Raw genomic sequence first — 11,724 nt, forward strand, 5'->3', positions numbered from 1 at the left:
GGAGGAACGGCCGGGTAGAAGCCTCTCGATAAACCCACCGGCAGGCCCTCCTCCCTGGAGTGGGGTCAGCGCAGAACACGACCACTCCCTCAAAACTGCACAAAAATGGTAGGGTGATATCTTAGGGATGTTTTAACAGTTAAGTGTGTGTAAGGAGGGATGGATGCGATGCAGAAGCCCAGGGGAGGGTTCCCAAGGCGATCTCGCTTTCAGAGGGGTGACCTCCTCTGGCCCCTGGCAAATTTCAGGGCTGCCCTCCAGGGCTGCACCTGATGGAGCTTTTAAAAAATAAATAAATAGGGGATTCCCCACGTACCAGATGGCAAAACACGGCCAAGCCTGTGTTGTACCCATGGTTCTCAGTACCAGGTAGGGTTGCCAACCTCCAGGTGCTAGCTGGAGAGCCAGTGTGGTGTAGTGGTTAAGAGTGGTGGTTTGGAGCGCTGGACTCTGATCTGGAGAACCGGGCTTGATTTCCCCACTCCTCCACATGAGCAGTGGAGGCTAATCTGGTGAACGGGATTTGTTTCCCCGCTCCTACACACAAAGCCAGCTGGGTGACCTTGGGCTAGTCACAGTTCTCTCCGAACTCTCTCAGCCCCACCTACCTCACAGGGTGTCTGTTGTGGGGGGTTGGAAGGGTAGGTGATTGTAAGCCTGGTTTGAGTCTCCCTTAAGTGGTAGAGAAAGTCGGCATATATAAACCAACTCTTTTTCTTCTGGAGATCTCCTGCTATTACAACTGATCTCCAGCCAAAAAGAGATCGGTTCACCTGGAGAAAATGGCCGCGTTGGCAATTGGACTCTATGGCATTGAAGTCCCTCCCTTCCCCAAACCCCGCCTTCCTCAGGCTCCACCCCAAAAACCTCCCGCCGGTGGCAAAGAGGAACCTGGCAACCCTCGTGCCAGGCCGCCTTGGTGGAGGTGTGGCTGTTTTCCGGGGTGGACTGATCCCCTGCAGACTTGCCAGTGCCTTGATTGGAATGGGTGGGGGCCAAGACCGGAGCCCCAGCCAGTTGACGGCTGGTGAAGTTCAGTGGTTCCTTCTGGATTAGGAGCTTGGGGGGGGGGGCAGGTTCGAGTCCCCTCTCCCTCTGCCGTGCAAACTCGCTGAGTGTTCTTGGGCTGGTCACCTCTTTTGGGCCTAATCTACCTCTCAGGATTGTTGTTGTAAAGATAATACAGAGGAGGGGAGGATGCTGTTGCAAGCCGCTTGTGGGGGGAGGGCTGTTGAGAAAAAAAATGGGGTACAGATATCTAAATAACTACCGTTTGGACCAGTTCAGATAGTCACGTGCTCCCAGCCAGTTATTGGATGTTGGTCAAGCACTGACTTTTTTTCAGGGTTTTTTTTTTTCTTGTCTACTCTCCCCCCCCCCCAGCTCCTTTGCCACGAAGCCGTCACTCACTGGGATGGGTCAGTTGTCAATTGGCATTTCTCCTGCCTTCCGCTGGAGGCAGCCTCCAACTGCTTTTTCTGAGGTGGGGGGGTGATGCCCCCCTCCCCGTCCTGCCAGGTTCCTCCGCCGCTCCGCCTCTCGGACTTGTCAACGCATCCCCAGTAGAAATTATTTCAGAAATAAACCTTTCTAGAGCACAGTCCCCTCTTTGCTTTGGGAGTTAACAGCAACTGGTGGATTGGAGGAACAGGCGGGGGCTCTCCTTCCTATTAACACATTTCAGAAATCTTTGGGGTTTTTTTTGCTTTGCTTAATTTTTTTTTTTTTTTTTGCATCTCCTTGGGAACTTCTGTTAAAGCCATTGCGCATTTGCTTTCTCTTTAATTTGCTAGCCAGAAAATATAATTTATTCTGTAATCTTCTGGTTCTTTGCGAACACGTTGATTTAGGGGACAGCTGTTTCTCAAGCAGCTGATATCTTAAGTAGGAAGCACTTGTATAATTTTTTTTAAGTTGCATTAAACACATTTAATTCTGTTATAAATTAAAAGGGGTTGTTTTTTGAATTTTTTTTTTTTTGCTCTTTCCCTTCTCTTTTTACCAACTTGTAATTTCTCTTTGAAACAACCTAGCAGGTGATCCAAAAAAGCCTTCCTTGACCGGAGTCAGGATTTTGCTCTTCTCATTCCTCATTCCCACCTTGGGGGGGGGGGTTCCTGATGCCCTGCAGTTTAGCCAAGAGAGTTTTGCCCTGCTCAGGCTTTCCAGGGCAGAGGGGTACCCACCCTTTTCCAGCTGTTTTTCTGCCAAGCAGGGACAAGCCCTTAACCTCCGCCACTAAAGGGGTGTTGTGAGCGCTGTGAAGGAGGACTCTGAATCAATCAAAAAGAAACCCACACACATTGAACTTTTAAGGAGGGAAATTCTGCAAAATCAAGATTCCAGCACTGATGGGGGGGGGGATTCTGACCTTGTTGCTTTAATTGTCTTTTTTGAACCCAAGTGAATTTACAAAAAAGATTGTGGCAAGGTGTTATTTAGGAAATAGGCAATGCTCCATTGAGCCTCCGACCGTGAACAGAAGTGTCTTTTAAAAACCACCCGATACATCCTCTTATCGGGCAGTCCTGGGGTGTGTGAGGGGGGCAGCGCAGACCTGCCCGGGAGCAGCTGGCCGGAACAAGGAGGCCTTTTGCTGGGAACCTCACGTGGCCATTCTGAAGACCTCTCCGAGAATCAGGCCGCCAGCGGTCAGGGAAGGGGGTCAGCTAGCTTCTGGGTAGATTTCTGCAATTTTGCTCTGCCGCTATGGGGGCCATGAGGTAGCAGAAGTTGAGATTCAGATCGACTTTATATTTTTATCACCCTGGCCTCAGTTGGCTGCCTGAGTTGGAGAGACAGCTTGGTGTAGTGGTTAAGAGCGGTGGACTTTAGTCTGGAGAACCGGGTTGGATTCTCAGCTCCTCCACATGAGTGGTGAACTCTAATCTGGAGAACCGGTTTGATTCCCCAGTCCTCCACATAAGCAGTGGACTCTAATCTGGAGAACTGGGTTCGATTCCCCACTCTTCCACATGAAGCCAGCTGGGTGACCTTTGGGCTAGTCACAGTTCTCTCCAAACTCTCTCAGCCCCACCGACCTCCCAAGGTGTCTGTGGTGGGGGAGTGGAAGGGAAGGCGATTGTAAGCCGGTTTGAGTCTCCTTAAAAAGGTAGAGAAAATCGAGGTATAAAAACCAACTCTTCTTTTTGTACCCTTTGGATTTTACAACTGGAGCATGAAATAGGTTTATGTTGCCTTGGTGGCCACTAGGAAAGGTAAGCCAACAGAGAGATCAGTGGCCCACGTCACATCTATGCCAGTTGAAATGTTTTTTCTCCTTGTCCTCCGTTTACAGTTTTGTCCAGGGCTTTGTACTCTGTGGCTTCCGCGTGCTTTTTGTGTGCTGCTGCTGCCGCCATAGAGAGCCGGCATGGTGTCGTGGTTAGCGTTTCAGACTAGGATCTGGGAGACTCGGGTTCGAATCCATGCTCTGCCATGGAAGCTTGATGAGTGATCTTAGACCAGTCACACACTCTCAGCTTAACCTACCTCACAGGGTTGTTGTGAGGACAAATGGAAAGGGGGGATGTCGTAAGCCACTTTGGATCTCTGTTGGAGAGAAAAGTGGGATATAAATTCAGTAAATGATTAAATAAATGCCTCTTTTTTTTTTGGTTCATCTATATATTTATTTTGTAAAAGCCCTTGCCACAGGAGGGCTGTGTAAAGTCGGGGAACGCCCTCCCTGCTTGAGAACACAGCAGAGCTGGACCCAAAAAATACAGACCGGGTAAATAAAGAGTCCTGGTTTTCCTCTCTGTATGTCTTCCCAAAATGTTCCTACTCCCCCCCCACACACCCCCAGTTCTTGCCCAGCCCCTGTTCTGATGCTTCTGTGGGCATTGCATGTTGAGGCCGCCAGGGGGCGCTGCCGGACAGCTGATACCCTGCTGCCTTGGCCAGTCCTCTGCTCTACAGCCTGGGGGTGGAAAAAGCAATGCAAATGTTAAATTAGTGATAAAAGAGGTTCTTGAAGCCCTGTGAAAAGTGTGGGGCGGCCGCGTGGTGACCCCTGAAGGACTGGAAAATCATGAATAACTCAAAAGAAAACCCGGGGCAGTTCCGCGGGGATCGCACGGCTAATAGCCGAGCATAAATGACCTGTAGGTTTTAGGGGAAATGGACTAGGTTTGGGGTGTCCTTTATTTAAAAGGGGCCCTGGACCTCTGGAATGGTCATCAGGTCAAGGTAGGGTGCTCTAGTCACATGAACACATGAAGCTGCCTGATACTGAATCAGACCCCCCTTGGTCCATCAAAGTCAGTATTGTCTACTCAGACCGGCAGCGGCTATCTCGTCTTTCTCGTCACCTACCTGCCTAGTCCTTTTAACTGGAGATGCCGGGGATTGAACCTGGGACCTTCTGCGTGCCGAGCAGAGGCTCTACCACTGAGCCACAGCCCCTCCCCTACTAATCTAGAACATAAGAAAGTCCAGCATCCCATTCCCAACAGTAGCCAAACACTTCTTCTGGGAAGCCCACACAGCTCAGCTGGAAGGCAACAGCTGTAACTTCCTCTGTTCACAGGTAGCCTGTGCCTGAAGAGGGAGGTTTCGTTCTCATCTGGAAATAATTTCTCTATAGTTATTGCCTAGTGAAGGGTGAAAATGCTCTCCACCTCCTTTCTTCCAGTTCTTGGTGGTGTAGAGTGCCGCCAATATGCAGCCCCCTCGTGGCAACCCCTCGGGGGGGGGGGTTCTGTCAGCAGAGTGAGTTACGCAGCGGCAAAGCTGCACAATCTGATTAAGGTGTTGATAAACGTTTATTAAGGAGCTACATACTAGATCAGTGGTTCCCAACCCCTTTTTGACCAGGGACCACTAGGACTTTTTTGTTCAGTGCAGGGACCCCAAGGTTCAAAATAAAAATTCAGAGAATTTGAAAATAAACTTTAATCATAACTGTTAGTTAAACGTTAAACTTAGAATAATATTTGAATATATATTTTTATAATAGAAAACTTTTAATTGAAAATATTAATTTATTATGGGTTTATAACTTTGTTTCGCGGACCTTAATTTAGTTCTCGCGGACCCCTGGGGGTCCATGGACCCCCAGTTGGGAACCAGTGTACTAGATAGTAAAGATTAGAGGTGAAGATCGACTCCGAACTTACAAAACTGGCTGAGAACAGAGAAAGTGTCTGGTCATTTGTGCACGGGAGGTTTTGCCTCGGATTTGCTGCTCTCTAGATGCACATTTTCCCCATCCGAATACACAGAACTCAACAATCAGCCCCCATGCAAAGTTTTGAGAATTCGGATGGGGAAAATGTGCATCTACTGAGCAGCAAATCCAAGGCAAAACCTCTCGTGCATAAATAGCCCATGAGGAGGATATTGCCCTAAGAATACCAGTCTGGGACGGACAAGCAGGGACATTTACAAGGATGGAAAGCCCTCTTCTCACTATCCTGTCTAATTGACCGCTTGCTGCCCCCTGCAAGGTGGTCTTCTCCATCTCTATACACCAGACATTGCCTCTTCCAACATTTTCAAAGTGAGAGACGTTCAGAGGTAGTTTACTGATGCCTGCCTCGGCCGTAGCAACCCTGGACTTCCTTTGAAGTCTCCTATCCGAGTACTAACTGGGGGCAACCCTGCTTAGTTTCCGCCATCTGATGAGCCTGCGCTATCTGGGTGAGGGAGCCAAAATGGCCAGGGGGCTAGAGCAACAGCCTCATGAGGAGCGGTTAAAACGCTTAGGGCTGTTTAGCTTGAAGGCGGTTAAGGGGAGACACGATAGAGGTCTGTAAAATTATGCATGGTATGGAGAGAGTGGACAGGGAGAAGCTTTTCTCCCTCATAATACCAGAATGCAGGGTCATCTGCTGAAGCCGGAGGGTGAGATATTCAAACCAGACAAAAGGAAGTATTTCTTCATACAACGCATAGTTGAATTGTGGAACTCCCTGCCCTAGGGTATGGTGATGGCTGCCAACTTGGAAGGCTTTAAGAGGGGAGTGGACATGTTCACAGAGGAGAGGGCGATCCATGGCTACTAGTCAAAATGGATATTGGTCATGATGCATTCCTATTCTCTCCAGGATCAGAGGAGCATGCCTATTCTATTAGGTGCTATGGAAAGTAGGCAGGATGGTGCTGCTGCAGTAGTCTTGCTTGTGGGCTTCCTGGAGGCACCTGGTTGGCCGCTGTGTGAACAGACTGCTGGACTTGATGGGCCTGGATCTGATCCAGAAGGGCCTTTCTGATGTTCTTATGGAGGATGTGGCTATCCATGGCTGCTAGTCAAAATGAATACTAGTCATGGTGCCAACCTATTCTCTCCAGAGAATCAGAGGAGCATGCCTGGTGTGTTAGGTGCTGTGGAACACAGGCAGGATAAATGCTGCTGCAGTCACCTTGTTTCTGGGCTTCCTGGAGGCCCCTGTGTGAACGGACTGCTGGTCTTGATGGGCCTGGGTCTGATCCAGCAGGGCCTTTCTTATGTTCTTATGAGTCTGTCTTTTTATTGGTTCATGTGGCCCGATGCTCCTCCCTGCAAGCGACCAAACAGGACAAGCATGTGCACGTAGAAAGCCAGCGTGGTGCAGTGGTTAAGAGCTGTGGTTTGGAGCGGTGGAGTCTGATCTGGAGAACCGGGTTCGATTCCCCACACTTCCACATGAGCAGGGGAGGCTAATCTGGTGAACTGGATTTGTTTCCCCTCTCCTCCACATGAAGACAGCTGGGTGACCTTGGGCTAGTCACAGCTCTCTCAGGCCCACCTACCTGACATGGTGTCTGTTGTGGGGAGGGGAAGGGAAGGAGATTGTAAGCTGGTTTGAGTCTCCCTTAAGTGGTAGAGAAAGTCGACATAGAAAAACCAATTCTGCTGCTGCTGCTGCTGCTTCTTCTAGAAAGCTAGCATGCCAAAGAGGAGGCAAGGCTAGAAACCTTATCCCTGGCAAGCTGGCTTTCTCTCTGCGGAGGCCTCTCATTTTCTGTAGGCAGGAAGACTCCATTCTGGTTTGTGCAAAGTGGCCGGGGAGGGTGGAGGGTGGGCCCAGGCTGGTGAGTGTGCGTGCGGGGGGGGGGCAGACGATGGCCTCTGGGCTCCAGTTGCCCAGGGGCAACCAGTTCTGGAGTCTCCTGCATTCCCTTTTTCTTCCAAAGGGCTGAATGCTCCGGAGTTCATCCTGGAGACGGGGGGGGGGGGATTGCGGCAGTGCTTTCTTTTCCCAATATCTGCTGCCTCTGCTGGGAAATGACCTCATTCTCTCCCCCCACCCCCCACCCCCACCGGCCTCATGCTTCACTGATTCATCAGCTCTTGGCTGGGGAAGAAGCAGGTCTTTGAAAAGAAAATGCCAAGCCAAGTTTGCCCAAACATCACACCGCTAAATTGCAGGCTGTTTCCTGTTGCGCACAACATTTAAATGTAATATTTGCATGCACGACGTATAAATATTGGCAAGCCTGTTCTTCAGGGCATCAGCCCGCCCTTTGCTCTGCACAACAACCCTGTGATATTGGCAAGGCAGAGGGACTGACCGGTTCAGGGTCACTGAGGAGCTTGGCGGCCAAGCGGGGCTCCATGGTCCAAGCTGGCTACTCTGCTTCATTGACTAATAGGGTTGCCAGCCTCCAGGTACTAGCTGGAGATCTCCTCTTTTACAGGAGATCAGCTGATAGAGATCAGTTCACCTGGAGAAAATGGCCGCGTTGGCGATTGGACTCTATGGCATTGAAGTCCCTCCCTGCCCTAAACCCCGCCCTTCTCAGGCTCCGCCCCCAAAATCTCCAGGTATTTCCCAACCTGGAGCTGGCAACCCTATTGACTAACCTTGAACGCCAACTCCTTAAAAGCCATGGGCTGCCAACTCCTTAAAAGCCATGGGCCGCCACATTATAAAATCAGGTATCAAGACCAGCAGTGAATGTGATCTGTAAAACCCTCACACAACCGGTTGATTTTGTACACTTTGCTGCCTTAGGATTATGGCACTCACTGCCACAAGAAATGGGAATGGCCGGTCTCTGGAACAGCTTTGAAAGCCAACAAAGTCACCGGTACGTGTGAGAGAGGCCTTTGGCTGGCTGCTTCTCCGCGTGCAGAAGCAGTCTGCCTCTGAATTAGGGTTGCCAGCCTCCAGGAACTGCAGGAAAAGCTAATGGTATCAATTCAATCAATCACAAACTTATACAAACAAGGTGTATTAGGTGCAGTGAATAACATACAGCACATATATCTATATACAATCTATGTCTTACAGTCCTAAGGTACAATTCTCAAAAAATTCCACTAAGAGCAATCTTCAAAGTAGAACTGCAAGGTATGGAATATAAAGTCCCAAACAGGTAATCGAATCTGCAGTGTGATGGTGTGGAGATCTTCACAGGTGAAAAACAAGGGGGACGATCGTTGCAGTTCTTCTTCAGCCCCATTTCTATATATAGAAATCCATTAACAATTATATCTCCTTTCATATTCCATAAATATAAACAATCAATTGTTTAACCATATTTTACTTACAGTTGAAGTCAATTTGTATGTATTTAAATATTTCAAACTATTCACTTTCTCCCATAAGGATGAAAAGATGCAGCTATGCCAAATACAATATATAGTCTTCCTGTACAGGATATCTCATTTCCATTGCATAATTGCACAGTCGTTTCTTAGCCGTTCCCGGGAAGGATACAAAGAGGTAATACCGAAAGTTACTGGTGCTAGAGTTAAATGCTTGCAGCTGATGTACGGAGCCGCTTGCCTCTTAAAGGGATATACACTAAATAAAACAGGACAAGTCATTTTCCAAGTTTAAACCGTGTGGTTCCAGTGATCCAAATAAATGAATAAAATAAGCTTCTTTCTGTCTAAGAAGACGTTCATTATTTCTTCTGTCAATTTTTTTGCCCCTTAACCGCCAAACAACAAAGAACCGGAGTTCATTCTCATTGTGGCGTGCTTTAAGGAAATGCTCTACTACTGGGGCTGAACAGTTGCCAGCGCGAATCCTCGATTTATGTTCTAATATTCTAGTTTTAATTGCACATGTACCGGAGCCAAGATAAAGTTTTTGACATGGACAGATCAAGCAATACACACAGAATTTAGTGTCGCAATTAGAGAAATCCCTAAGCCTAAATACAAAATTGGAATCTGTGCGTCGGAACTCTTTGACTTCAAGTGCTAGGTTGCAAGCCAAGCACTTGTGACAGCGGTAATGTCCTGTTAGGTCCCGCTGTTTCACTGTATCAGAAATGATGTCAGTATGAATAAGTTTGTCCTTAATAGAAGTAGTTCTGTTATAACCTATTTTGGGAATTTGTTGACAACCCGGAATACTGGAAAGCAGGTGCCAGTGTCTTCGTATGATTGCTGTGATGTGGCTAGAAAGATGGTTATACTGAAATGCAAAAGTAAGGGATGGTTATCTGACACTTTACTATGGTTATTGGAATAAAGAAAATCATTTCTATTTTATCTTTGGCATTTTGTATAGTGGACATCGGATAACCCCTATGCATTAGTGCTGTTGTTAACTTTTCTGCTCCTTTCTCATAATCATGTGTTGAGGAATTATTTCTTTTTAATCTGATGAATTGGCTATAGGGTAAATTCTCCCTAAGATGTTTGGGGTAATGTGATGTAAAATGTAAGAGGGCATTACGGTCTGTGAGCTTTTTGTAAGATCTTACACTCAAGCAGTTAGAAGAATTACGGTAAACTACCATATCCAAAAAGGGAAGCTGATGCTGATCTGCCTGTCCCGTGAAATGAATGGTAGACCGTGTATTGAGCCAATCCAAAAAAGTATTAAAGTTCAAATCAGGTGTCATAATATAAATCATATCGTCAATATATCTCCTATAGCCTATGATATTATTATAATACGGATTGTTATTGTATATATGATTGTGTTCAAATTCCGCCATGAAGATGTTAGCAATGGTCGGCGCAAAAGCCGAACCCTTGGCTATACCGTATTTCTGCAAATATATTTATTCCTCAAACCAAAAAAAGTTGTTATTAAAGGAGACTTCAAGTAGCTGAAGCAAAAAATCAGTAGGTGGATCTTTTTCTAGTCTGGAGTCTAAAAGATTTTTAATAATGCTTAGAGTCTCATTTAGTGGCACGTTCGTATACAGTGCTGTTACATCAATGGTAACAATAATGCACTCCCTAGTAACTTGTAGATTTTCAATGTATCTGATAAATTCACTGGTGTCTTTTAAATATGAAGGTGTATCAACAGAAAATTGTCGCAAGTGAAAATCTAGATTTTTGGTTATAGGTTCTAATAAACTTTGGGTTGCAGATGCTATGGGGCGTCCTGGGAGGATGAGACCGGGCTTATGGATTTTGGGAAGCATATATAGAATGGGCATTCGAAGGTATTTGTTAGTTAAGTATTCAGCTGTTGTCAGATCTATTACATTCATGCTTACAGCTTGAGTTAACAATATTTTGAAGTATTTGCTTAACCTTATCTGTAGGATCCCTTAACAATGCCTGATAATACTGATTTTGATTTAATTGCCGCATGACTTCAGTAACGTACTGTTCACGGTTCTGAAGCACTATTGCCCCGCCCTTATCCGCAGGCTTGATAACTAGGTCAGGATCATTAGCGAGGTTATCTAGTGCTAATTGTTGTTCTTTAGTTAAATTGTATTGTTTAGGAATTTTTTTATTTTCAACAATTTGTATATCTCTCATTACGGCTGTTTGAAATGCGGTTATCATTGGGTTAGAAGTGGAGGGGTTGAACTTAGACCTAGAACGAAAAGGATTCTCATTGACAAAAGGTGTTTTGAAATGATCTTTGAGTTTACTAATTTGCATCATTTTATACACATCTACTTCAGTTTGAAAATGAGATATCCTGTACAGGAAGACTATATATTGTATTTGGCATAGTTGCATCTTATGGGAGAAAGTGAATAGTTTGAAATTTTTGAATACATACAAATTGACTTCAACTGTAAGTAAAATATGGTTAAACAATTGATAGTTTATATTTATGGAATATGAAATGAGATATAATTGTTAATGGATTTCTATATATAGAAATGGGGCTGAAGAAGAACTGCAACGATCGTCCCCCTTGTTTTTCACCTGTGAAGCTCTCCACACCATCACACTGCAGATTCGATTACCCGTTTGGGACTTTATATTCCATACCTTGCAGTTCTACTTTGAAGATTGCTCTTAGTGGATTTTTTTGAGAATTGTACCTTTCTTAGGACTGTAAGACATAGATTGTATATAGATATATATGTTGTATGTTATTCACTGCACCTAATACACCTTGTTTGTATAAGTTCGTGATTGATTGAATTGATACCATTAGCTTTTCCTGCACTGCCTTTCTTACCTATGGTAATAGTGCGGAGGTGTTTTCTTTGGTTGCCAAACCTCCAGGAACTAGCTGGAGATCTCCTGCTATTACAACTGACCTCCAGCCGATAGAGATCAGTTCCCCTGGAGAAAATGGCCGCTTTGGCAATTGGACTCTATGGCATTGAAGTCCGTCCCTCCCCAAACCCCGCCCTCCTCAGGCTCTGCCCCAAAAAACCTCCCGCCGGTGGCGAAGAGGGACCTGGCGATCCTACTCTGAATGCACATTGCTAAGGGGTAAAGAGCAGTGGACTAGGTGAGTGAGTGAAATGGACAGAGGGGTCCAGCCCCTAGGAAGCCTTCCTCTGCTGCTCTAAACTACCCCTTTGATGTGTTACTCTTGCTACTCATTGGGAAACGTCCTTCTTTCCTGC

Source organism: Euleptes europaea, chromosome 2 (assembly GCF_029931775.1).
Source record: "Euleptes europaea isolate rEulEur1 chromosome 2, rEulEur1.hap1, whole genome shotgun sequence".
In the NCBI taxonomy this organism is placed as follows: domain Eukaryota; kingdom Metazoa; phylum Chordata; class Lepidosauria; order Squamata; family Sphaerodactylidae; genus Euleptes; species Euleptes europaea.